Here is a 26,620-nt window from a genome sequence, read left to right on the forward strand (position 1 = left end):
GATCAATGGAACAAAATAGAAATCCCAGAGATAAATCCACGCACCATGGCACTCCACTCCAGTACTCTTGCCTGGAAAATCCCATGGATGGAGGAGCCTGGTGGGCTACAGTCCAGAGGTTGCTAAGAGTCAGACACGACTGAGCGACTTCACTTTCATTTTTCACTTTCATGCATTGCAGAAGGAAATGGCAACCCACTCCAGTGTTCTTGCCTGGAGAATCCCAGGGACGGGGGAGCCTGGTGGGCTGCTGTCTATGGGGTCGCACAGAGTCGGACACAACTGAAGCGACACAGCAGCAGCATGGGCACCTTATCTTTGACAAAGGAGGCAAGAATATACAGTGGAGAAAAGACAATCTCTTTACCAAGTGGTGCTGGGAAAACTGGTCAACCACTTGTAAAAGAATGAAACTAGAACACTTTCTAACACCATACACAAAAATAAATGCAAAATGGATTAAAGATCTAAATGTAAGACCCAAAACTATGAAAGTCCTAGAGGAAAACATAGGCAAAACATTCTCTGACATAAATCACAGCAGGATCCTCTATGGCCCACCTCCCAGAATATTGGAAATAAAAGTAAAAATAAACAAATGGGATCTAATGAAAATTAAAAGCTTTTGCACAACAAAGGAAACTATAAGCAAGGTGAAAAGACAGCCTTCAGAATGGGAGAAAATAATAGCAAATGAAGCAACTGACAAACAACTAATCTCAAAAATATACAAGCAGCTCATGCAGCTCAATTCCAGAAAAATAAATGACCCAATCAAAAAATGGGCCAAAGAACTAAATAGACATTTCTCCAAAGAAGACATACAGATGGCTAACAAACACATGAAAAGATGCTCAACATGACTCATTATCAGAGAAATGCAAATCAAAACCACTATGAGGTACCATTTCACGCCAGTCAGAATGGCTACTATCCAAACGTCTACAAGCAATAAATGCTGGCGAGGGTGCAGAGAAAAGGGAACCCTCTTACACTGTTGGTGGGAATGCAAACTAGTACAGCCACTATGGAGAACAGTGTGGAGATTCCTTAAAAAACTGGAAATAGAACTGCCTTATGATCCAGCAATCTCACTGCTGGGCATACACACCCAGGAAACCAGAAGGGAAAGAGACACGTGTACCCCAATGTTCATCGCAGCACTGTTTATAATAGCCAGGACCTGGAAGCAACCTAGATGTCCATCAGCAGACGAGTGGATAAGAAAGCTGTGGTACATGTACACAATGGAGTATTACTCAACCATTAAAAAGAATACATTTGAATCAGTTCTAATGAGGTGGATGAAACTGGAGCCTATTATACAGAGTGAAGTAAGCCAGAAAGAAAAACACCAATATAGTATACTAACACATATATATGGAATCTAGAATGATGGTAACGATAACCCTGTATGGGAGACAGCAAAAGAGACACAGATGTATAGAACAGTCTTTTGGACTCTGTTAGAGAGGGTGAGGGTGGGATGATTTGGGAGAATGGCATTGAAACATGTATATTATCATATGTGAAATGGATCGCCAGTCCAGGTTCGATGCATGATAAGGGTGCTTGGGGCTGGTGCACTGGGATGACCCAGAGGGATGAGATGGGGAGGGAGGTGGGAGGGGGGTTCAGGAGGGGAACACGTGTACACCCGTGGCAGATTCATGTCGATGTATGTCAAAACCAATACAACATTGTAATGTAATTAGCCTCCAATTAAAATAAATTTATATTAAAAAAAAAGAAATCTGCTATTTTAGTTTTAGTGCACTTTTGAGAAGGAATTAAATTAGATACATGTGTTCAAGCCAATATTAATACATAAGCTGAGCCCACGTTGTCTTGTATAAAAGGACAGTTTTTAAATACAACAATAAAGTTGATTGTAACTACTACTTATCTTGTTATAATTGATTCAAATACTGTGCCCAGTGATCAAACCAATCTCATACTACCATGTGGCTTATGTTTAGAATGGAAGATACTCAACAGAGAAAAAAAAAGGGATCAGAACAAAGGTGTACATAGGTTGATGCATCCGAACATTTCTGAAAAATCTGCATGTAGACTGAATTCTTCCTAACTGAACTGTGCTTTAAAAAGTACAGTGGGACTATGCCCCTTTAAAGGGAAAGCTGCAAGGGAAGTTTTTGTAAAGTTTGGAAATTGCCCAGATTTCTCCTTCAGTTAAGTCCCCAATAGCGGGATTTTCTTCAAATAGAACTCACCTACATTGAGAAAATAAACTTGAAATTTTATTTATCTTCAAATAAAAATATATGGTGATAGGGATGACTTTGGTGCTATTAGTACAAGCTTCACATGAAATAGGGAAGGTCCTAGGCTAAGTGCTGTCATTTCTGAGCCCAGCTCTGCTTATGGAACTGGGTCACTGTATTCATTTATTTCTGACTGTGCTGAGTCTTTGTTGCTGCCCGGGCTTTTCTTCAGTTGTAGCAAGCAGTGGCTGTTCTCCAGTTGTGGTGCAAGGGCTTCTCACTGCAGTGGTTTCGCCTCCTGCAGAGCATGGGTGCTGGGGCACTCAGGCGTCAGCAGATGTAGCATACAGGCTCCGTATCTGCAGCTCCCGGCTCCAGAGGACAGGCTCAAGAGCTGTGGTGAAGGGGCTTAGTTGCTTTGCGGGGCCGCACGTAGGATCTTCCAGGATCAGGGATCCAACCCCTTGTCTCCTGTGCCTCCTGCATTGGCAGGTGGATTCTTTACCACAGAGCCACCAAGGTTTTGAACAGGTGTTTTAAATCTTAACACAGTCCAATTTAAGAAATTTCACTTTTATTAGTGCTTTTCATATCCTCTTAAGAAATACTTGCCTATTACCAAGTAATGATGATATAGCCTATGTTTTCTTCTTAAAATCTAGAAAACATTCTGGATTTATCTCTAGGCTTTCTATTTTGTTCCATTGATCTATATTTCTGTCTTTGTACCAGTACCATACTGTCTTGATAACTGTGGCTTTGTAGTAGAGCCTGAAGTCTGGTAGGTTGATTCCTCCAGTTCCATTCTTCTTTCTCAAGATTGCTTTGGCTATTCAAGGTTTTTTGTATTTCCATACAAATTGTGAAATTATTTGTTCTAGCTCTGTGAAGAATACTGTTGGTAGCTTGATAGGGATTGCATTGAATCTATAAATTGCTTTGGGTAGTATACTCATTTTCACTATATTGATTCTTCCGATCCATGAACATGGTATATTTCTCCATCTATTAGTGTCCTCTTTGATTTCTTTCACCAGTGTTTTATAGTTTTCTATATATAGGTCTTTTGTTTCTTTAGGTAGATATATTCCTAAGTATTTTATTCTTTTTGTTGCAATGGTGAATGGAATTGTTTCCTTAATTTCTCTTTCTGTTTTCTCATTATTAGTGTATAGGAATGCAAGGGATTTCTGTGTGTTGATTTTATATCCTGCAACTTTACTATAATCATTGATTAGTTCTAGTAATTTTCTGGTGGAGTCTTTAGGGTTTTCTATGTAGAGGATCATGTCATCTGCAAATAGGGAGAGTTTTACTTCTTTTCCAATCTGGATTCCTTTTATTTCTTTTTCTTCTCTGATTGCTGTGGCCAAAACTTCCAAAACTATGTTGAATAGTAATGGTCAAAGTGGGCACCCTTGTCTTGTTCCTGACTTTAGAGGAAATGCTTTCAATTTTTCACCATTGAGGATAATGTTTGCTGTGGGTTTGTCATATATAGCTTTTATTATGTTGAGGTATGTTCCTTCTATTCCTGCTTTCTGGAGAGTTTTTATCATAAATGGATGTTGAATTTTGTCAAAGGCTTTCTCTGCATCTATTGAGATAATCATATGGTTTTTATTTTTCAATTTGTTAATGTGGTGTATTACATTGATTGATTTGCGGATATTGAAGAATCCTTGCATACCTGGGATAAAGCCCACTTGGTCATGGTGTATGATCTTTTTAATGTGTTGTTGGATTCTGATTGCTAGAATTTTGTTAAGGATTTTTGAATCTATGTTCATCAGTGATATTGGCCTGTAGTTTTCTTTTTTTGTGGGATCTTTGTCAGGTTTTGGTATTAGGGTGATGGTGGCCTCATAGAATGAGTTTGGAAGTTTATCTTCCTCTGCAATTTTCTGGAAGAGTTTGAGCAGGATAGGTGTTAGCTCTTCTCTAAATTTTTGGTAGGATTCAGCTGTGAAGCCGTCTGGACCTGGGCTTTTGTTTGCTGGAAGATTTTTTTTTTTTTATTCTTCCAATTTTATTTTATTTTTAAACTTTACATAATTGTATTAGTTTTGCCAAATATCAAAATGAATCCGCCACAGGTATACATGTGTTCCCCATCCCGAACCCTCCTCCCTCCTCCCTCCCCATACCATCCCTCTGGGCCGTCCCAGTGCACCAGCCCCAAGCATCCAGCATCATGCATCGAACCTGGACTGGCAACTCGTTTCCTACATGATATTTTACATGTTTCATTGCCATTCTCCCAAATCTTCCCACCCTCTCCCTCTCCCACAGAGTCCATAAGACTGTTCTATACATCAGTGTCTCTTTTGCTGTCTCGTACACCGGGTTATTGTTACCATCTTTCTAAATTCCATATATGTGCGTTAGTATACTGTATTTATGTTTTTCCTTCTGGCTTACCTCACTCTGTATAATAGGCTCCAGTTTCATCCACCTCATTAGAACTGATTCAAATGTATTTTTTTTAATGGCTGAGTAATACTCCATTGTGTATATGTACCACAGCTTTCTTATCCATTCATCTGCTGATGGACATCTAGGTTGCTTCCATGTCTTGGCTATTATAAACAGTGCTGCGATGAACATTGGGGTACACGTGTCTCTTTCCCTTCTGGTTTCCTCAGTGTGTATGCCCAGCAGTGGGGTTGCTGGATCATAAGGCAGTTCTATTTCCAGTTTTTTAAGGAATCTCCACACTGTTCTCCATAGTGGCTATACTACTTTGCATTCCCACCAACAGTGTAAGAGGGTTCCCTTTTCTCCACACCCTCTCCAGCATTTATTATTTGTAGACTTTTGGATCGCAGCCATTCTGACTGGTGTGAAATGGTACCTCATAGTGGTTTTGATTTGCATTTCTCTGATAATGAGTGATGTTGAGCATCTTTTCATGTGTTTGTTAGCCATCTGTATGTCTTTTTTGGAGAAATGTCTATTTAGTTCTTTGGCCCATTTTTTGATTGGGTCGTTTATTTTTCTGGAGTTGAGCTGTAGGAGTTGCTTGTATATTTTTGAGGTTAGTTGTTTGTCGGTTGCTTCATTTGCTATTATTTTCTCCCATTCTGAAGGCTGTCTTTTCACCTTGCTAATAGTTTCCTTTGATGTGCAGAAGCTTTTAAGGTTAATTAGGTCCCATTTGTTTATTTTTGATTTTATTTCCAATATTCTGGGAGGTGGGTCATAGAGGATCCTGCTGTGATGTATGTCAAAGAGTGTTTTGCCTATGTTCTCCTCTAGGAGTTTTATAGTTTCTGGTCTTACGTTTAGATCTTTAATCCATTTTGAGTTTATTTTTGTGTATGGTGTTAGAAAGTGGTCCAGTTTCATTCTTTTACAAGTGGTTGACCAGATTTCCCTTGCTGGAAGATTTTTGATTACAGTTTTAATTTCCGTGCTTGTGATGGGTCTGTTAAGATTTTCTATTTCTTCCTGGTTGAGTTTTGGAAAGTTGTACTTTTCTAAGAATTTGTCCATTTCTTCCACGTTGTCCATTTTATTGGCATATAATTGTTGATAGTCTCTTATGATCCTTTGTATTTCTGTGTTGTCTGTTGTGATCTCTCCATTTTCGTTTCTAATTTTATTGATTTGATTTTTCTCCCTTTGTTTCTTGATGAGTCTGGCTAGTGGTTTGTCAATTTTATTTATCCTTTCAAAGAACCAGCTTTTGGCTTTGTTGATTTTTGCTATGGTCTCTTTTGTTTCTTTTGCATTTATTTCTGCCCTAATTTTTAAGATTTCTTTCCTTCTACTAACCCTGGGGTTCTTCATTTCTTCCTTTTCTAGTTGCTTTAGGTGTACAGTTAGGTTATTTATTTTACTTTTTTCTTGTTTCTTGAGGTGTCCCTGTATTGCTATGAACTTTCCCCTTAGGATTGCTTTTACAGTGTCCCACAGGTTTTGGGTTGTTGTGTTTTCATTTTCATTCATTTCTATGCAAATTTTGATTTCTTTTTTGATTTCTTCTGTGATTTGTTGGTTATTCAGCAGCGTGTTGTTCAGCCTCCATATGTTGGAATTTTTAATAGTTTTTCTCCTGTAATTGAGATCTAATCTTACTGCATTGTGGTCAGAAAAGATGCTTGGAATGATTTCTATTTTTTTTGAATTTACCAAGGCTAACTTTATGGCCCAGGATATGATCTATCCTGGAGAAGGTTCCATGTGCACTTGAGAAAAAGGTGAAATTCATTGTTTTGGGATGAAATGTCCTATCGATATCAATTAGGTCTAACTGGGTCTATTGTATCGTTTAACGTTTGTGTTTCCTTGTTAATTTTCTGCTTAGTTGATCTATCCATAGGTGTGAGTGGGGTATTAAAGTCTCCCACTATTATTGTGTTATTGTTAATTTCTCCTTTCATACTTGTTAGCATTTGTCTTACATACTGTGGTGCTCCCATGTTGGGTGCATATATATTTATAATTGTTATATCTTCTTCTTGGGTTGATCCTTTGATCATTATATAGTGACTTTCTTTGTCTCTTTTCACAGCCTTTGTTTTAAAGTCTATTTTATCTGATATGAGTATTGCTACTCCTGCTTTCTTTTGGTCCCTATTTGCATGGAAAATCTTTTTCCAGCCCTTCACTTTCAGTCTGTATGTGTCCTCTGTTTTGAAGTGGGTCTCTTGTAAACAACATATGTATGGGTCTTGTTTTTGTATCCATTCAGCCAGTCTTTGTCTTTTGGTTGGGGCATTCAACCCATTTATGCAATCCCACTGCTGAGCATACACACTGAGGAAACCAGAAGGGAAAGAGACACGTGTACCCCAATGTTCATCGCAGCACTGTTTATAATAGCCAGGACATGGAAGCAACCTAGATGTCCATCAGCAGATGAATGGATAAGAAAGCTATGGTACATATACACAATGGAGTATTACTCAGCCATTAAAAAGAATACATTTGAATCTGTTCTAATGAGGTGGATGAAACTGGAGCCTATTATACAGAGTGAAGTAAGCCAGAAGGAAAAACACCAATACAGTATACTAACGCATATATATGGAATTTATAAAGATGGTAACAATAACCCGGTGTACGAGACAGCAAAAGAGACACTGATGTATAGAACAGTCTTATGGACTCTGTGGGAGAGGGAGAGGGTGGGAAGATTTGGGAGAATGACATTGAAACATGTAAAATATCATGTAAGAAACGAGTTGCCAGTCCAGGTTCGATGCACGATACTGGATGCTTGGGGCTAGTGCACTGGGACGACCCAGAGGGATGGTATGGGGAGGGAGGAGGGAGGAGGGTTCGGGATGGGGAACACATGTATACCTGTGGTGAATTCATTTTGATATTTGACAAAATAATACAATTGTGTAAAGTTTAAAAATAAAATAAAATAAAAAACATTCTGAAAAGCTAGAGAGTGCTCTTAAATCTAGAAATCTTTCTAAAAAATCCATATTTCCTTCTTATCTTTAACATTTAGATTCATTGTCTATAGAATTAATTTTGCACATAGTGCAGGAATGGGCAAAGATACATTTTCCATATGTATCTCCAATTGAACCAGTACTATTTACCAAAAGTAATTGTACCAGTTATCAGTTCATCACCTCTCAGCCCCCAGTGCACCTTGCAGTGCTCTCTGCAACAGCAGACAGAGCTCTTTAGGTGGCTCTCCATTAAGGGGGCAGCATGGTAACCTTCAGCTTCCCTCATAGCTAATTAGGTAAAGAATCTGCATGCAATGCAGGACACCTGGGCTCGATCCCTGGGTCGGGAACATCCCCTGGAGAAAAAAATGGCAACCCACTCCAGTATTCTTGCCTGGAGACTCCCATGGACAGAGGAGCCTGGTGGGCTACAATCTATGGGGTCGCAAGAGTCCACACAGCTGAGCGACTAAAGAGAGCGAGAGAGAGGGGGTAACCTTTCTCAGCAGAGACAGCTGGAGGGAGACCACCAGGGGAAGGGGCTGTCCTGCACCTTCCAGGGGCTGTGCACCGAGTCAGCACTGCAATGGGGGACACCCAGCGATGCTCACCTAAGCCACACGGCCAGGACATGTTTTCCTCGGCAACGTGTTAACCCCAGCACAGCCTGCTTCTCCCCTCCCCGTGGCTTTCTTGGAGACAGCACAATCCTGGCCTCCCATCTTCATCAGCACCTCCACTCCTCCTGCACGCTTCCCTCCCAGCTTCCAGCTGTGGCTCGTCTACCTCCCAAGGTTGCTTTCTGCTGGCTCAGCAACCATGGTCCAGCTCTGCTCTAGGCAAGGCCCGGAACTTCTCCACCAGGGGTGGGAGCTAGGCTGGGACCTGGGACCCTCTACTGGAGTGCTTGCACTTGCACATAGATGTCTCTTCCATCTATATTCCAGCACTGGAAAACCGAGAAGCTACAAGGGACTCAAAATAACTGTATACAGGTGCGAATGCAGCAATTATGAGCAATAAGATTCGAAAAGCCCACAAATCAACTGCCCCTTCTAAGTGCCAGGAGCATGATTCCTGTTTACAGCACCGCCACAAGGGTGTGAGAAGACCACCTAAACCATTCCTCTGGCCAGGCCCACCAATGCCCCCACCCTCAGCCCATTTAAAGAACCACCCCACTCTCCTCCAAGACCCAGTTAGGCACCTGTTAACATGTTCTCATGGTGAAGTCTTACCTGAATTGCTCATCAGACCTCTTCATTTCTACTGATTAGAGTCCAAGGACCATGGTTGATAACACTTTGAAGTTTATTCCTCCTTGGGCACTCTTCCTCAGTCCTAGGGTTCCATTGTAAGTTATATTTTCTCTTTTATCATGGCTTAATAGTATAGCTTTATATTAAACTTCCCTTGTTTAAATCACGTGTGGTTTCTGTTCCCGATTGGACACTAACTGATACACTACCATCACTTCCTATTGCCGTGTGGCATAGGTCCCTAGATCTGTGTTGGTGATTTCGTGGAGTCTGTTCTGCTTCATTTGTCTTTGTCCCTCAGCCCCTGCTTTATCATTCATTTTACAGTATTTTCAGAGGCTTCCTGGCTGGTTCACTGGTTGAGAGTTCGCCTGCCAATGCAGGGGACACGGATTCAATCCCTGGTCCAGGAAGATCCTACATGCCTCAGGGCAACTGAGCCTGGGCACCACAATAAGAAAAGCCCCCAGGATGAGAAGCCCACCTACTACAGCCTGACAGAGTCCACACACAGCAACGAAGCCCCAGCACAGCCAAAAATAAACAAACCGGTTAATTTAAAAATATTTTCAATTTTTTGTTTGTAATTTTTGAACCTGGGTTATTTATAACTATAGTCTTTAATTTCTAGGCAGCTGGACATTTTCTAATATACTATAGTTACTGTTTTCTATGAACAAGAACATACTCTGTCCTGTCACAGAGAAATATACTGTGGCTTTCTTTCTGGCCCAGCATGTAGTCGATTTTGATTTGTGTATTTGACGAGAATGTTAACATTTTACCAGATGTTCTCAATGTGTTAATTAGATCGTTTGTTGATTGTCTTATTCAGATCATCTGTACCTGAATCTTTTTTTAATATTTTGTGGTCTGCTGCTTCTGTTATTAAAAGAGGTGAGTTTTAGTCTTCCACTAAAGTGAATTTGCATTTTAGTTTTGGAAAATTTTTCTGTAGTAAATTATTTTCCATGATTCTAGTTCAAACTTTCTATGTGCTTATATTTAAAGTGTATCCCTTGTAAGCAGCTTAAGGATCAGTCTGTATCTGGCTCACCTCGGGCCCTAGAATGTAAACATGGAAACTGCTTCTGGCCTTTCCTCTGAGAGCTTGGTGGGTCTTTGTCTCAACCCTAAGGTACTGCAGGAATGTCCTCTCCATTTTTTCACTGATTTTAGCTTAGCATTTTCTTCTGTGCAGTTTAACAATTTGACCAGTTCTTACCAGGTCTTCTTGTTGGGCCCTGCTGTCATCAGAGGATGTGAGAGCTCCCCCTTCTGGTCTTCTATCCTATTTAATTGAGGTTTCTGTTTATTAATTTTTTTTTTAACAGAAGATAGGAAAGGAGGGAGAATTCAGCAAACCATAAACAAAGTAAAAAGGCAACCAAATATATGCAAATGAAGTGACCAATAAGGGATTAATCTCTAAAATATACAACAGCTCATGCAGCTCAATAACAAAAACAAACAACCCAATCAAAAAATGGGCAGAAGATCTAAATAGACGCTTTTCCAAAGATAGCCATAAAGCATGTGCAAAGATGCTTAGTATCACTAATTAGTAGAGAAATGCAAACCAAAACTCCAATGAGGTGATCAGCTCACATTGGTCAGAGAGGGTACCTACCTGCTAAGTTGCTTCAGTGTCTGACTCTCTGTGACCTCATGGACTGTAGCCCACCAGGCTCCTCTGTCCATGGGATTCTCCAGGCAAAAATACTGGAGTGGGTTGCCATGCCCTCTCTCCTCCAGGGGATCTTCCCAATCCAGGTATCAAACCCATGTCTGTTAAGTCTCCTGCATTGGCAGGTGGGTTCTTTACCACTAGCGCCACCAGAGTGGCCACCATCAAAATATCTTCAAACAATATATGCTGGAGAGGGTGTGGAGAAAAAGGAACCCTCCTAAAGTGCTAGTGCGAATGTAAATTGGTACAGCCACAATACAGAACATTATAGAGATCCCTTTAAAAAACTAAAAACAGAAGTACCATATGACCTCACAGTCCCACTACCAGGGATAAATCTAAAGAAAATCATTATTCATAACGATACATGCACCCAAATGTTCAGTGAAGCACTGTTTACAGTAGGCAGGAGACAGAAGCAGCCTAAATGTCCGTCGACAGAGGAATGGATAAAGAAGATGTGGTACATATATACAATGGAATATTACTCAGGCATAAAAAGATCAAAATAATGCCATTTGCAGCAACATGGATGGACCTAGAGGTTTTCATACTGAGTGAAGTAAGTCAGAGAAAGAAAAACGTCATATGCTATTGCTTGTATATAGAACCTTAAAAAATGGACAAAGTAACTTATTTCCAGAACAGAGAGAGAATCGTGATGTAGAAAACAATTTTATGGTTAACATAATTTTATGGGAGCTGAATGGGGGAGAAGGATAAAATGGGGCATTGGGATTGACATATACACACTACTATATATAAAAGGTCGCACAGAGTCGGACGCGACTGAAGTGACTTAGCAGCAGCAGCATATATAAAATATTGTGGCTTGGCCAAAAAGTTCATTCAGGTTTGTGATAGTGTACAAAAACCCGAACAAACATTTTGGCCAACCCAATAAAGTGAAAGTTGTTCAGTCTTGTCCAGTTCTTTGTGACCCCCTGGACTATAGCCTGCCAGGCTCCTCTGTCCATGGAATTCTGCAGGACAGGATACTGGAGTGCGTAGCCATTCCCTTCTCCAGGGGGTCCTCCCAACCCAGGGATAGAATTCCAGGTCTCCTGCGTTGCAGGTGGATTCTTTACCATCTGAACAACCAGAGAAGCCCGAGTAGCTAACTACTATATAGCATAGGAAACTGTACTCAATACTCTGCAATGACCTACGTGGGAAAAACATCTAAAAAAGGGTGGATATATAAAACTGATTCCCTTTGCTGTACAGCAGAAACTAAAATCAACTATACCCCAATACGAATTTTTTTTAAACTGAAAATAAGATTACAGAGAATTTATAACAAATATAACTATGGAATTAACATGAAATAAAAGTCTTCTGGAGTAAATAAATGCACTTCTCCCTGTTCTTCCCACTAAGCACAGTTATAACCTCTGGATACTATACATCAAATGAGAGCAAGAAGACACTGAGAGGTGGAGAAAAGCAGTCAGGCTGGCTGGGACCACAGGACCGAAGAACAACACAGAGGCAGGTTCCTTGGGTTTTCTTTCTGCCTCCTGTGTCCAACAATGGGAGCTGGAGAAGCCAGCTATCCAGAAATAGCAACACAGAGAGCCCCCCAAAAAGCCTGCTCTCTCCGTCTAGAACATGAGGGAAGGGGCAGCCTAGCAAGACGGAACACTTCTAGGTGATAACTCCCCTACTCCAGTCAAGCACTGTGGAAAAAACAAGGGCCTCACCCTACTCCTGTAACCAAAATATAAGAGGGGCCTAGACGCTCACAAGTTGTGACAAGACATACCCCCACCCGCAATGGGTTGGTGGTGTCAGACATGCTGGAGTGGGGAGCTGAGACTTTTATAGCCTGAGACTCACAACAGTGAGTCCTTATCCCACTCTGCAGTGTCAATGTCAGAGTATGGAAGCACCAGGGTGGTTGTGTCAGCGAACATCTAGTGGGGACCCTGAGGTCTTACAGTAACGGGGCACCTTCTGTCCCTGGGTGTCAGCACAGGCAAAGTAGGGTCGCTGAACTTCTACCTCCAGCAGGCAGTAAGTAGGCACTGATAAGACAGAAGACCTGAATAAAAGCTAGTGTCTCATAACACAATACTCACAGTGTTCAGGATTCAATTGAAAATCATTGTCAGAAAATCTCAACTTGAATGAGAAAATACAATCAACAAATACCAATTTTGAGAAGATGCAGAAGTTGGAATTATGTGACAAGGAATTTTAAGAAACTAATTTGGAAGAAGATTTACAGTAGGTAGGGAAAAACGTATAGTACATCCTGTGTGCTCTGTACCCCTAATCCCACGAAGGTAGCATTTTGCGTGACTATAATATCAGATCCATGATACTGACATTAGTACAACCCACAGAGTTTATTAAGGTGTTGCCAGTTGTATAAACAATCATGTGCATGCGTGTGTGTGTGTGTGTGTGTGTGTGTGTGGTTCTATGAAATTTGTCACATAGGAGCTTTGTGTATCTAGCATCTTGAGGTCCAGAACTGCTCCGTCACCGCAAGGCTCCCTTGGGCTACCCTTTTGGAGCCAACCCTCCCTCAAATCCTAACTCCTAGAAACCACTCATTGGTTTCTCATGTCTATAATTACATTAGTTTAAGAGACCTGGGTTGGATCCCTTGGATTGGGAAGATCCTCTGGAGAAGGGAAAGACTACCCTCTCCAGTATTCTGACCTGGAGATTCCATGGACTGTATAGTCCATGGGGTTGCAAAGAGTCAGACAAGACTAAGCGACTTTCATTTTCAAGAATATTATAGAAATGGAATCATTCAGTATGTAACTTTTGGAGATTGGTTTTTCTCACTCAGCATAATTTCCTTAAGATCTTGATTGTTGTGTGTAGTTTATTCCTTTTTATTACTGAATAGAATTCCATGATACAGATGTACAAATTTGTTTAACCATTCATCCCTTGAAGAACAACTGAATTGTTTCCAGTTGGAGTTATTTTTTTTCTTTAAACATCTTTATAGAGCAGCATCCAAACTCCAGATCCAGTGGCCAAGGAGACCTATTTTGCTGTGGGTACCAGCTGGGGCATGCAGGCGGCTCAGGCTTCCCACTCTTCTGTTTAGAGACGAGGGTGGTGGGCGCGTTTCATCTTTGGCTTCCACAATGCTCACGTCCTCAGGCAGAGGCTTCTTAGGACCAGTCTTACCAGCTGGGTCCCAAGGCAGCATGCTCTTTCCCTTGACGCCCAGCACACCCTGTCTGAGCAGCATAGGGCACACAGCAGGCTCAACATAGTAGTTAACAGGTTCCCACTGTGGCTCATGAGGCCATCTGCGTGGGCTTAGCCATGCGTGGATTTAGCCCTCTGTCCTCAGAGTTTCCCAGACACTACCGCCTCGCAGCCTTTGGCCCCCCTCTCCAGGAGGAGCTGCAGCGTACCACAGCAGGCCCGCCGCACGGGAAGTGGAGGACCGACCAGTCTATAACACAGAGACTCTGCCTGGGAATGGCACACAGACCTCCTGTGGCTCCCTTTTCAGCATAAAGTTCTACTCTGCCGTCAGGGAAGCCAAATTTCTTCTGAACCACAGCAGTCAATTCCCGGAATCCACCGGCCCTTCTCACCAAGAACATTCTGTGTCCTGGTGGCCAAGATAAGGATTTCTGTCCTGGTTGGTGTAACATGGACCTCACCTCAGCCAGCTCCTCAGTGAAAGACTCATTCAGTTCACCTTTGAAGATGCCATCAGTGACGAACTTCCTCTTCTTAGCCCCAGTTGGAGCTATTACTGATAAATCTACTGTGCACACTTATATATACATTTTTGTGTGAATTGAAGCTTCCATTTCTCAGGGATAAATGCTCAAGTGCAGTTCGTGATTTGTATGGTAGTTAACCTCTTCAGTTTGTTTTTTAATTGCTAAACTGTTTTCCAGAGTGGATGTTTATTTTACATTCCTACAAGCAATAAATGAGTGATGAAGTCTCTCTGCCTATTCAGCATTTGGTGTTATCAATATTTTTTATTTTAATTATTTTGGAAGTTGTGTAGCAATATCTCATTGTAGTTTGAATTTGTAAATTCAAATGACTACTGATATTGAACTTCTTTACCTGTGCTTGTTTTCCATCTATATATCCTCATGAATAGAAATATCTGTTCATAACTTTTCCCCATTTTCTAATTCAATTGTTTTTTTGACATTGAATTTTGAGAGTTATTTGTATATTCTGCATACAAGTCCCTTTTCAAATATATGATTTGCAAAATTTTTTCTTAGTCTGTAGATATGCTTACCTTTTCATCCTCTTAACAAAGTCTTTTACAGAGCAAATATTTTAATTTTGATGAGGTATAATTTATCAATATTTTTCCCTTATGGATCATACTTTTGGTGTCAAGTGTAAGAATTCTTTATCTAGCACAAGAACCTCAAGACTTTCTCCCATTTTTTTTTTTCTCTAACAGTTTTTATTTTACACTTTTAAGTCTGTGATTCATATAGACATGATATTTGGGTTGAGGCTCATTTAATGTCTCGTTTCTCTAGCACACTTTCTTGAAAATGCTATCTTTCCTTGTTTAAATGGCTTTTCACCTTTGTCAAAATAAGTTGGACATATTTGTGTAGATGAATTTCTGGGATCTCTCTTTGGTTCCATTAATCTTTGTGTCTATCCCTTGCCAGGCTTCACTGGTGACTCAGATGGTGAAGAATCCACCTGCAATGCAGAGCCCCAGGTTCAATCCCTGGGCCATGAAGATAGTCTGGAGAAGGGAAGTTCAGTTCAGTTCAGTTCAGTCACTCAGTCGTGTCCGACTCTTTGCGACCCTGTGAATCGCAGCACGACAGCCTCCCTGTCCATCACCAACTCCTGGGGTTCACGCAAATTCATGTCCATCAAGTCAGTGATGCCATCCAGCCATCTCATCCTCTGTTGTCCCCTTCTCCTCCTGCCCCCAATCCCTCCCAGCATCAGGGTCTTTTCCAGGGTCAGCTCTCCCCATGAGGTGGCCAAAGTATTGGAGTTTCAGCTTCAGCATCAGTTCTTCCAATGAATGCCCAGGACTTATCTCTTTCAGGATGGAGTGGCTGGATCTCCTTGTAGTCCAAGGAACTCTCAAGAGTCTTCTCCAACACCACAGTACAAAAGCATCAATTCTTCGGCGCCCAGCTTTCTTCACAGTCCAACTCTCACATCCATACATGACCACTGGAAAAACCCATAGCCTTGACTAGATGGACCTTTTTTGGCAAAGTAGTATCACTGCTTTTCTCTATGCTATCTAGGTTGGTCATAACTTTCCTTCCAAGGAGTAAGCATCTTTTAATTTCATGGCTGCAGTCACCATCTGTAGTGATTTTGGAGCCCAGAAAAATAAAGTCTGACACTGTTTCCACTGTTTCCCCATCTAGTTCCCATGAAGTGATGGGACCAGATGCCATGATCTTCGTTTTCTGAATGTTGAGCTTTAAGCCAACTTTTTCACTCTCCTCTTTCATTTTCATCAAGAGGCTTTTGAGTTCCTCTTCACGTTCTGCCATAAGGGTGGTGTCATCTGCATATCTGAGGTTATTGGTATGTCTCCCGGCAATCTTGATGCCAGCTTGTACTTCTTCCAGCCCAGCATTTCTCATGATGTACTCTGCATATAAGTTAAATAAGCAGGGTGACAATATACAGCCTTGACGTACTCCATTTCCTATTTGGAACCAGTCTGTTGTTTCATGTCCAGTTCTAAGTGTTGCTTCCTGACCTGCATACAGATTTCTCAAGAGGCAGATGAGGTGGTCTGGTATTCCCATCTCTTTCAGAATTTTCCACAGTTTATTGTGATCCACACAGTCAAAGGCTTTGGCATAGTCAATAAAGCAGAAATAGATTTTTTTCTGGAACTCTTGCTTTTTCGATGATCCAGCAGATGTTGGCAATTTGATCTCTGGTTCCTCTGCCTTTTGTAAAACCAGCCTGAACATCTGGAAGTTCACGGTTCATGTACTGGTGAAGCCTGGCTTGGAGAAGGGAATGAGAGAGCTAGTTCTTAGGTAGGTAGATAAGGAGTCTAGGGCTCTTGAGGAGGAGTAAAGGACAAACTTTTTTTTCTACTCTCCTTTTTCTTAGTCATGTAAGATTTTTTTTCTTGAACTCTGAGTTGTTATGGCAACAATCTATTTCTTCTAAGACTAACTTTCTTTAAGCCCAGAGCTAATGATTACACAATAAAACAACTCATCTTACTCAGAGGTATGTTTTTCCTTAAACTCTGTACTAACAGCACAATTGCACTCATCTCACACGCTAGTAAAGTAATGCTCAAAATTCTCCAAGCCAGGCTTCAGCAATATGTGAACCGTGAACTTCCTGATGTTCAAGGTGGTTTTAGAAAAGGCAGAGGAACCAGAGATCAAATTGCCAACATCTGCTGGATCACGCAAAAAGCAAGAGAGTTCCAGAAAAACATCTATTTCTGCTTTATTGACTATGCCAAAGCCTTTGACTGTGTGGATCACAATAAACTGTGGAAAATTCTGAAAGAGATGGGAATACCAGACCACCTCATCTGCCTCTTGAGAAATCTGTATGCAGGTCAGGAAGCAACCGTTAGAACTGGACATGGAACAACAGACTGGTTCCAAATAGGAAAAGGAGTACATCAAGGCTGTATATTGTCACCCTGTTTATTTAACTTATATGCAGAGTACATCATGAGAAACGCTGGACTGGAAGAAACACAAGCTGGAGTCAAGATTCCTGGGAGAAATGTCAATAACCTCAGATATGCAGATGACACCACCCTATGGCAGAAAGTGAAGAGGAACTAAAAATCCTCTTGATGAAAGTGAAAGTGGAGAGTGAAAATGTTGGCTTAAAGCTCAACATTCAGAAAACGAAGATCATGGCATCTGGTCCCATCACTTCATGGGAAATAGATGGGGAAACAGTGGAAACAGTGTCAGACTTTCTTTTTCTGGGCTCCAAAATCACTGCAGATGGTGATTGCAGCCATGAATTTAAAAGACCCTTACTCCTTGGAAGGAAAGTTATGACCAACCTAGATAGCATATTGAAAAGCAGAGACATTACTTTGCCAACAAAGGTTCGTCTAGTCAAGGCTATGGTTTTTCCTGTGGTTATGTATGGATGTGAGAGTTGGACTGTGAAGAAGGCTGAGCGCCGAAGAATTGATGCTTTTGAACTGTGGTGTTGGAGAAGACTCTTGAGAGTCCCTTGGACTGCAAGGAGATCCAGCCAGTCCTTTCTAGAGATCAGCCCTGTGATTTCTTTGGAAGGAATGATGCTAAAGCTGGAACTCCAGTACTTTGGCCACCTCGTGTGAAGAGTTGACTCATTGGAAAAGACTCTGATGCTGGGAGGGATTGGGGGCAGGAGGAGAAGGGGACGACAGAAGATGAGATGGCTGGATGGGATCACTGACTCGATGGAGGTGAGTCTGAGTGAACTCTGGGAGTTGGTGATGGACAGGGAGGCTTGGTGTGCTGCGATTCACAGGGTCGCAAAGAGTCGGACACGACTGAGCGACTGATCTGATCTGATCTGAACAGTTGTATAACATCAATGTATCTTGCTCGAGGACACGTTTCTTCTTAAGAACCTTCTGACTAATCCTGTTATCTTAAGATGCATGTTGCCGGAGTGCGTTTGTTAAGACCTTTCTATTGTTAATAACCAACTGAAAAAGTATATAAAGACAGGCCTGATAAGACAGGCCAGTGGGGCGCTCTCTGCCCCTTCGATGTCTGTGTCAAACACTCTCTCTGTCCCTTTTTCACTGTGATAAAACTTTTGCCACATGAAGCTCTAAGCGCCTTAAGCCTTGTCTCTGGTCCCAAAGCTAATTTTTCTTCTTCGGAGGTCTCGTTCCTGACACCGTTCACCATAAGCTATCAGGAATGGCTCCCCACTCCAGTATTCTTGCTTGGATAATTCCAAGGACAGAAGAGCTTGGTGGACTATAGTCTATGAGGTCACAAACAGTCAGACATGACTGAGCAGCTAAGCACACACACACAACACACAGACATCCCTTTACCAGTACCACTCTGTCCTGACTACTGTAAAGCTATATAGTAAGCTTTAGTATCAAAGTTTTTCCTACCACTTTATTCTTTTCAAGTTGTTTTACCTACTCTACTACCATACCTTCCCATATAGATTTTACAAAAAGCTTGTTGATGTCCACAAAAACAAACAAAATTAAGTGGTGGTTTGATAGAAACTTTATTAAAACTAGAGAATTTGCAGAGAATCAACATCTTTACTAAGTTGAGTCTTCCAATCCATGAACGTAGGACTTATCTTCTATTTTTTAAGTCTTTCTCTATTTCTTTCCTTGGAATTTTGCAAATTTAAGTATACAGACCCTGAATGTGTTACACTTATAGGTAAGTCTTTCATTTTATTGGAAAATTAGAAATGGAATCATGCTTTAAATTTGTTTCTACATGTTCTTTTTTAATAAGTAGAATTTCAGTTAATTCTTTGATGATTTTATGTCCTGTGACCTGATGAACTCATATGTGGTGAAATTTTATGAGGATTTTGTAGATTCATTAGTATTTTTTACATAGATAATGTTATCAGAAAATAAGGAGTTCTTTTCTTCCTTTTCAATCTGTGAGCATTTTGTTTCTTTTTACTGTCTTATTACAGCAGTTAGGACCTCCAATGCCATGTTGCCAGGTGGTCAGAATAACAGTGCTAAGAGGAGACATCCTTGCCTCAATCACAGTCTTAAGGGGAAAGCATTGTCTTTCCTTTAACTATGATGTTAGTTATAGGTTTCTTTGTAGGTGCTCTTCATTAAGTTGAAAATTTTCCCTCTATTACTAGATTGATGAGAGTTTTCATAATGTGTTTATTAGATTTTGTCCAATGCTGTTCCTGCATTGATTGATAAATCATATATTATTTGTTCTTGTTCATATGGTTGCTGCTGCTAAGTTGCTTCAGTCGTGTCCGACTCTGTGTGACACCACAGATGGCAGCCCACCAGGCTCCCCTGTCCCTGGGGTTCTCCAGGCAAGAACACTGGAGTGGGTTGCCATTTCCTTCTCCAATGCATGAAAGTGAAAAGTGAAAGTGAAGTCACTCAGTCATGTCCAACTGTTAGCGACCCCGTGGACTGCAGCCTACCAGGCTCCTCCATCCATGGGATTTTCCAGGCAAGAGTGCTGGAGTGGGGTGCCATTGCTTAAGGTAATTGATTTTCAAACATTGATCTAGTCTCACATAGCAGGAATAGTCGCATTTGGTGATGGTATATCATTTTAAAAACACACACACACACACACAAAAACCACAATGCTGGGTTCAATTTGTTAGCATTCTGTTGAGGAATTTTGCAACAAAGTCATGGGAGATTTTGATAGATGATTGTATTTTCTTGTACTGTATTTGTGGTAATTTTTGAGGCAGTACTGGTTTCAGAAATGTTTTCACCTTCTTATCTTGCTGGAAGAGATTGTGTAAAATTGGTGTTAACTTTTAAACATGTTTGGTAATTCTACAGTTAAACTGAGAATCAGCTCATTGCATTGCTTTTTCTTATTGTTTTTGCTTTCACTTTTATTCATTTCTACTTTCATTTTATTATTTGCTTCTTGACAAACACTCTAAAGCAGTTCTAAATTTTAAAAATGCCTCAAGGAACAGTTACAAAATTCTGTAAACAAATGTAAATGTGAAAAAGTTCCAGCAATAAAGATATAATAATAAGTTTCAGTAATAAAGATATAAATGAAAACCAAATAGAAATCTTAGAATTAAAAAATACAATAACTAAAAATTTTAAACTCAGTGGAGTTTTATGTTGTTTCTCTCAACAACAAAACGGAGAGGACAGAGGAAAGAATTCATGATCTGGAAATTAATACAGTAAAAATTGTCCAGTCTAAACAAGAAAGAGAAAATAGAGTGAATAAAACTAAAATCAAAACCATGACCAAACCAAAACCTCAGGGGCTTATGGGAGTCTAATGAAAGTGCTGACATTTGTGTCATTTGAATCCCAAGTGAAAAGGAGAAAAAGAGGGGGCTGAAAAAGCCTTCAAATAAATAATGACTGAAAATTTTTCAGATTCAGTAAAAGACATAAATATACAGATTTTAAAAGCTAAGCAAAAACATACAGGATAAACACAAAGAAATTCATTATCAGTACATGTCATCAGCTCAGTCGCTCAGTCATGTCCAACTCTTTACCACCCCATGAATCTCAGCACACCAAGCCTCCCTGTCCATCACCAATTCCCGGAGTTCACTCAGACTCACGTTCATCGAGTCAGTGATACCATCCAACCATCTCATCCTCTGTCGTCCCCTTCTCCTCTTGCCCCCAATCCCTCCCAGCTTCAGAGTCTTTTCCAATGAGTCAACTCTTCGCATGAGGTGGCCAAAGTACTGAGTTTCAGCTTTAGCATCATTCCTTCCAAAGAAATCCCATGGCTGATCTCCTTCAGAATGGACTGGTTGGATTTCCTTGCAGTCCAAGGGACTCTCAAGAATCTTCTCCAACACCACAGTTCAAAAGCATCAATTCTTTGGCGCTCAGCCTTCACAGTCCAACTCTCACATCCATACATGACCACAAGAAAAACCATAGCCTTGACTAGACGAACCTTTGTTGGCAAAGCAATGTCTCTGCATTTGAATATGCTGTCTAGGTTGGTCATAACTTTTCTTCCAAGGAGTAAGCTTAATTTCATGGCTGCACCTGCAGTGATTTTGGAGCCCCCAAAATAAAGTCTGACACTGTTTCCACTGTTTCCCCATCTATTTCCCATGAAATGATGGGACCGGATGCCATGATCTTTGTTTTCTGAATGTTCAGCTTTAAGTCAACTTTTTCACTCTCTTCTTTCACTTTCATCAAGAGGCTTTTTAGTTCCTCTTCACTTTCTGCCATAAGGGTGGTATCATCTGCATATCTGAGGTTATTGATATTTCTCCCAGCAATCTTGATTCCAGCTTGTGTTTCTTCCAGTCCAGTGTTTCTCATGATGTAGTCTACATATCAGTTAAATAAGCAGGGTGACAATATACAGCCTTGATGTACTCTTTTTCCTATTTGGAAGCAGTCTGTTGTTCCATGTCCAGTTCTAACTGTTGCTTCCTGATCTGCATACAGATTTCTCAAGAGGCAGATCAGGTGGTCTGGTATTCCCATCTCTTTCAGAATTTTCCACAGTTTATTGTGATCCACACAGTCAAAGCTTTGGCATAGTCAATAAAGCAGAAATAGATGTTATTCTGGAACTCTCTTGCTTTTTCCATGATCCAGCGGATGTTGGCAATTTGATCTCTGGTTCCTCTGCCTTTTCTAAAACCAGCTTAAACATCTGGAAGTTCATGGTTCACGTATTGCTAAAGCCTGGCTTGAAGAATTTTGAGCATTACTTTACTAGTGTGTGAGATGAGTGCAATTGTGCAGTAGTTTGAGCATTCTTTGGCATTGCCTTTCTTTGGGATTAGAATGAAACCTGACCCTTTCCAGTCCTGTGGCCACTGCTGAGTTTTCCAAATTTGCTGGCATGTTGAGTGCAACACTTTCACAGCATCATCTTCCAGGATTTGAAAGAGCTCAACTGGAATTCCATCACCTCCACTAGCTTTGTTCATAGTGATGCTTTCTAAGACCCACTTGACTTCACATTCCAGGATGTCTGGCTCTAGGTGAGTGATCACATCATCGTGATTATCTGGGTTGTGAAGATCTTTTTTGTACAGTTCTTCTGTGTATTCTCGCCACCTCTTCTTAATATCTTCTGCTTCTGTTAGGTCCATACCATTTCTGTCCTTTATGGAGCCCATCTTTGCATGAAATGTTCCCTTGGTATCTCTAATTTTCTTGAAGAGATCTCTAGTCTTTCCCATTCTGTTGTTTTCCTCTATTTCTTTCATTGATTGCCAAAGAAGGCTTTCTTATCTCTTCTTGCTATTCTTTGGAACTCTGCATTCAGATGCTTATATCTTTCCTTTTCTCCTTTGCTTTTCGCTTCTCTTCTTTTCACAGCTATTTGTAAGGCCTCCCCAGACAGCCATTTTGCTTTTTTGCTTTTTTTTTTCCCATGGGGATGGTCTTGATCCCTTTCTCCTGTACAATATCATGAACCTCATTCCATAGTTCATCAGACACTCTATCTTTCAGATCTAGGCCCTTAAATCTATTTCTCACTTCCATTGTATAATCATAAGGGATTAGATTTAGGTCATACCTGAATGGTCTAGTGGTTTTCCCTACATGTCATAATCAAACTTAAAAACTAAAAACAAAGGAAAAAATTCTTGTAGCAGCAAGACACAAATAATACCTATCAATAGGGTATAAATAATTCAAATCACAGCAGATTTCTCATCAGAAACCATGAAGACCAGAAAGAAGTGACACAACAGTTTCCAAGTGCTGAAAGAAAATAACTATAATTTGATAGTTATTTAAGTATACATTTATTCTGTAATTCTATATTCAGTGAACCTGTCCTTCAGAAATGCAGGGAAAATGAAAATGTTATCAGGTAAAGGAAATGAAATATTATAAGTACCTACCCTAAACAATGTTCAAAGAGAGTCCTTGAAAAAGAAAAACACAATAAAAGAAGGAATCTTAGAATCTCAAGACAGAATAGAATACAACAAAAAGGGTACAGGTGAAAGCAAAGATGTAGCCTTCTTTGTTTAACTTTTCTAAATTAACTTTGAGGATTGGAGCAAAAATTATAACATTATCTGATGTGATTCTCAAAGTATATACAGGAAATATTTAAACAATTATAAATGTAGGATGGTAAAGAGACAGAGGGAAATAAGATTCTCGCACTTCACTTGAACTTGTAAAAATGCCAAAACCAGTGATCAGTTATGTATGTAAAATGCAATACTCAGAGCAAGCAATAACAACAACAACAAAAAAAATAATAAGGGAAAGAATACAGTAAAAAAGGAGCAAGAAAAGAACCTTCCAAATTTTTCTTTATCAGCTCTACACAATATTTATACAAAGAACATTTAGAACAAAAGTAGAAAACTGTAGAAAAATACTTTAATAACATTCATTCTAAAATGTTCAACAGAATATTAGCAAAAACATATTTTCAGTAAATTTTAAAATAATACATGACCAAGAGTTGGTTCCCTGAATACCAGGCTAGTCCGGTGGTGGTGGTTTAGTCACTAAGTCGTGTCTGACTCTTGCAACCCCATGGACTGTAACCTGCCAGGCTTCTCTGTCCATGGGATTTTCCAGGCAAGAATACTGGAATGGGTTGCCATTTCCTCCTCCAGGGGATCTTCCCAACCCAGGAATTGAACCCGGCTCTCCTGCATTGCAGGCAGATAGCCAGTAGTAAGAAACTAATATGAGATCACATTAACAGAGTAAAAAACTACTAGATCAGCACACCAAGAAATGTAATTAAATATCCACATCCATTCCTGATTTTTAGGAAGAGCTGAAAACCAACATCCAAGGAGTGGCGGTGGCGTGGGTGTAGGAAGGCCAAGAGGAGCTACTCCACGTCCAAGGACCAGTGGCTGCGCGGGTGCAGGAGGGCCAAGAGGAGCTACTCCACATTCAAGGTCAGGAGGGGCAGCCATGAGGAGATACCCCTCGTCCAAGCTAAGGAGCAACAGCTGCGCTTTGCTGGAGCAGCCGTGAAGAGATACCCCACGTCCAAGGTAAGAGAAACCCAAGTAAGATGGTAGGTGTCGCGAGAGGCATCAGAGGGCAGACACACTGAAAGCATAATCACAGAAAACTAGCCAATCTGATCACACGGACCACAGCCTTGTATAACTCAATGAAACTAAGCCATGCCGTGTGGGGCCACCCAAGATGGGAGGGTCATGGTGGAGATGTCTGACAGAATGTGGTCCACTGGAGAAGGGAATGGCAAACCACTTCAGTATTCTTGCTTTGAGAACCCCATGAACGGTATTAAAAGGCAAATGATAGGATACTGAAATAGAAACTCCCCAGGTCAGAAGGTGCCCAATATGCTACTGGAGATCAGTGGAGAAATAACTCCAAAAAGAATGAAGGTATGGAGCCAAAGCAAAAACAATACACAGCTGTGGATGTGACTGGTGATTGAAGCAAGGTCCCATGCTGTAAAGAGCAATACTGCACAGGAACCTGGAAAGTCAGGTCCATGAATCAAGGCCAATTGGAAGAAGTCAAACAGGAGATGGCCAGAGTGAACGTCGAATTTTCTTGTTACTCCAGGTGTTTCTTGACTTCCTACTTTTGCATTCCAGTCCCCTATGATGAAAAGGACATCTTTTTTGTGTATTAGTTCTAAAAGGTCTTGTAGGTCTTCATGCGAAGAGTTGACTCATTGGAAAAGACTGATGCTGGGAGGGATTGGGGGCAGGAGGAGAAGGGGATGACAGAGGATGAGATGGCTGGATGGCATCACTGACTCGATGGACGTGAGTCTCAGTGAACTCTGGGAGTTGGTGATGGACAGGGAAGCCTGGTGTGCTGCAATTCATGGGGTCGCAACTAGTCGCAACTAGTCGGACACGACTGAGCGACTGATCTGATCTGATCTAATGCTAAAATAAATGCAAAACATATACTTGACAACTATAAAAGATGGTGGACAGAAATCTAAGATGTAAGTAATGGGAAAATATCCCCTATTTGGACTCTTTTGTTGACCATGATGGCTACTCCATTTCTTCTAAGGGATTCCTGCCCACAGTAGTAGATATAATGCTCATCTGAGTTAAATTCACCCATTCCAGTCCATTTTAGTTTGCTGATTCCTAGAATGTCGAGTACATTATGAGAAATGCTGGACTGGAAGAAGCACAAGCTGGAATCAAGATTGCCGGGAGAAATATCAATAACCTGAGATATGCAGATGACACCACCCTTATGACAGAAAGTGAAGAGGAACTCAAAAGCCTCTTGATGAAAGTGAAAGTGGAGAGTGAAAAAATTGGCTTAAAGCTCATCATTCAGAAAACGAAGATCATGGCATCCGGTCCCATCACTTCATGGGAAATAGATAGGGAAACAGTGGAAACAGTGTCAGACTTTATTTTTCTGGGCTCCAAAATCACTGCAGATGGTGACTGCAGCCATGAAATTAAAAGACGCTTAGTCCTTGGAAGGAAAGTTATGACCAACCTAGATAGCATATTCAAAAGCAGAGACATTACTTTGCCAACAAAGGTTCGTCTAGTCAAGGCTATGGTTTTTCCTGTGGTCATGTATGGATGTGAGAGTTGGACTGTGAAGAAGGCTGAGCGCTGAAGAACTGATGCTTTTGAACTGTGGTGTTGGAGAAGATTCTTGAGAGTCCCTTGGACTGCAAGGAGATCCAACCAGTCCATTCTGAAGGAGATCAGCCCTGGGATTTCTTTGGAAGGAATGATGCTAAAGCTGAAACCTCAGTACTTTGGCCACCTGATGCAAAGAGTTGACTCATTGGAAAAGACTCTGATGCTGGGAGGGATTGGGGGCAGGAGGAGAAGGGGACGACAGAGGATGAGATGGCTGGATGGCATCACTGACTCGATGGACGTGAGTCTGGGTGAACTCCAGGAGTTGGTGATGGACAGGGAGGCCTGGCGTGCTGCGATCCATGGGGTCGCAAAGAGTTGGACACAACTGAGTGACTGAACTGAACTGAACAGGTATATGCACCCATCACAAGTCAATTCTAGGACATTTTCATCCAGTCCTTTAGCTGTCACCCCTCTGCGCCCCCACTGCAGCCTTCAGCACTCATTATCTACTTCTAGAGTCCCTATTCTGGATCCTCCCCTAAAAGGAATCACATAGTAATGGCCTTTGGTGATTGCCTTCTTCCTCTACTGAATGGTCTTGGCACTCTGGCTGAAAGTCAGTTGACTATAGAAGTGTGGGTTTATTTTTCTGGCTGCGCTGCATGACATGTGGGATCTTAGATCCCCCATCAGGGATCGAACCTGTGCTCCCTGCAGTGGAAGCACGGAGTATTAGCCACTGGACGGCCATGGATTTCCCCATGTGGGTTTATTTCTCACTCTCAGTTCTATCCCATCGATCTCTAGGTCTATCTTTGTGTCAAT

The 26,620-nt window shown here is 41.0% G+C and overlaps 1 long non-coding RNA gene and 1 pseudogene across 1 annotated transcript; one reads left to right on the top strand and one right to left on the bottom strand.

The window, feature by feature from the left end:
• The first annotated feature begins 8,640 nt into the window (after window positions 1–8,640).
• LOC147349820 (uncharacterized) lies at window positions 8,641–9,462 on the top strand. The gene is made up of 2 exons (XR_015150167.1): window positions 8,641–8,993; window positions 9,226–9,462. It is a non-coding gene; the product is annotated as an uncharacterized LOC147349820 (long non-coding RNA).
• A 3,031-nt stretch (window positions 9,463–12,493) lies between these two features.
• On the bottom strand, window positions 12,494–18,441 carry LOC147349821 (small ribosomal subunit protein uS3 pseudogene; annotated as a pseudogene).
• Window positions 18,442–26,620: the final 8,179 nt, after the last annotated feature.

Source organism: Bos grunniens, chromosome 21 (genome assembly GCF_055505025.1).
Source record: "Bos grunniens cultivar Pamir isolate PY7600 chromosome 21, Bosgru_T2T1.0, whole genome shotgun sequence".
NCBI lineage: Eukaryota > Metazoa > Chordata > Mammalia > Artiodactyla > Bovidae > Bos > Bos grunniens.